We start from the raw sequence: 1,911 nt of genomic DNA, 5'->3' as shown, positions 1-1,911 counted from the left end.
AAGGAAGTGGGGGAAATAATGTGGCTATAAATTCAGTTGTAGACTCTCATATTTCCTTGACTAGAATCCTCCACACTGACCTTCATTCTCCCTTGGCCAGTGGGTCAAGTCCACATTCTGACTGTAACTCTTCTAAATTGGACCTGACCTTCTGTTCCAATTGTCTTTGTCACAAACCCTAGGCACAATGCTCCAACCACACTTTCTCCAGCTCCAGAATGCCTTTATCAAAGTATGATGTCTGTCTGAGGAATTCCTACTTATTTCTAAGATAAAGTTCAAAAGTTACTTTCTCTGGAAAACCCTTTCTGATGCCCACCACTCAGTAAATATGACTATAGTAGCATGATAGCACTAATATTGTGTGTTCATTTTTCCACCTCTTTACCCCACTGCTGATTATATCTGCAGCACCCAATTGGCACTGTCTGGTACATACTAAGCCTTCAATTAAGGCTTGACTATACATGAATGAGTGGGTGAATATAGTAGACATTCAAGTTGAAATCTTCTAAAGTCATTCGGTAACACAGGACTGGAGCTTGAGTACTCATAGTAAGAGTAGGTGAGCTGTAGCTCACAGAGTGTCGCACGCCCATCTGACCTGGAGACTAGTGCTGTTGACTTGCCTAACTAGGGAGGAGGTAGGGTTGTGGTTTCTGTTGGTAGAGGTAGGTATGTGAAGTGTGGGTGTTCCAAAGCCCTGCCTGTTTTGGATGGAAGAATGGGATAAACACATACCTTTTTGTTCATACCGTTGAATTGTTCATACATAGCAGTGACTGGGGTATTTTTTTCACATTTATAGTAAAATGATATACTCTTCCATGTTTTGTCCACTCTTTGTTGCTCTCTTCATGATACAAGCTTAAGTATATGTTGCCAAAGCTCTGATTTAAATAATCAGCCTTGCTTTCCCAATTCTGATTACCTAGCATACTAGTAGCTGGGAGTTTGTGGTGAATATACCCTGCTATTTTCTTTTAGTTGCCTTTCAATTTCAAGAAAATAAAAACATAAAGTTCATTATCAACTCTTGATTATCCTGGGGAGTTTCCCAATGTGTGTGCCCTGCTTCCTAGTTCAAATGGTACTGATTGATATAGATTAGTAAATAGATTATTCAGTCAACTGCATTTCTATAGTGAATCTCCTTAGGGGATGAAAAAGGGCACCCCTCCTCATCTCTGTCAAATACCTTTCAGAATTTGAGTAATAGTTTCAGGTTATTATTTGCAGGTACACTTTTCTCAACAAATATTTGTGCTCAGGGTTTACAGTGTAGTTAAATAAGCCAGAGGAGTGGTTGCATAATTGCCATATTGTTAGTCAAACTCCATAATTAAGGATGACTTCATAGGCATAAGATTCCTCTATGGGTGACGCCCTGAATTCAGACCGTGTTGTACACCATATCCTTTTATGAATAAACAAACAAGGTTTTGTTTGCTTTTGTTTTATTCCCTTATTTGAAAATCTGTTTTCCTGTGCCTCAGATGTTTAGGGAGAGGGTGTGCTTTTTTGCTGCTACTTTTCTCTTTATAGAGGACGCAGGCATAGGAGCTAAGGACAGATCAAAGTGCTTTACGGATGAGAGAACTCAGAAAAATGTGAAGACCCTGGAAGCTTTTACTGTTTGTTAGTAAATTTAAATGGAGGGAAATATATATTTCTATTTCATTGATATCAGCTCTCTGTCAATCTCTGTGTCTCCATGTAAATAAAATTCGCTTTTATGGGAAGACGGGCCGAGGGGGGGCGGCAAGGAGTCAAACTTTCTTTTTGCTTCTCAATCACATACTATGAGTTTGAAGTTAAACTTTTATTCAGCAAGATTTATTTACTTTTCACTTCTTCACATTTTTTAGCATCAATTTTTAAAATATACTTTTTTCTTGTCTTTATTGAAAT

General features: G+C 38.3%; 1 protein-coding gene and 1 pseudogene across 1 annotated transcript in view; both read left to right on the top strand.

Moving 5' to 3' along the window:
- LOC102889302 overlaps nucleotides 1–1,643 on the top strand; it is a 6,033-nt pseudogene extending 4,390 nt beyond the window's left edge.
- Nucleotides 1–1,911, top strand: part of PLS3 (plastin 3) — a 93,849-nt gene that overhangs the window by 45,299 nt on the left and 46,639 nt on the right. The window lies entirely within an intron of this gene.

This window comes from Pteropus alecto, unplaced genomic scaffold (assembly GCF_000325575.1).
Source record: "Pteropus alecto unplaced genomic scaffold, ASM32557v1 scaffold252, whole genome shotgun sequence".
Taxonomy (NCBI): Eukaryota; Metazoa; Chordata; class Mammalia; order Chiroptera; family Pteropodidae; genus Pteropus; species Pteropus alecto.
This window is presented reverse-complemented; position numbering and strand designations above follow the sequence as displayed.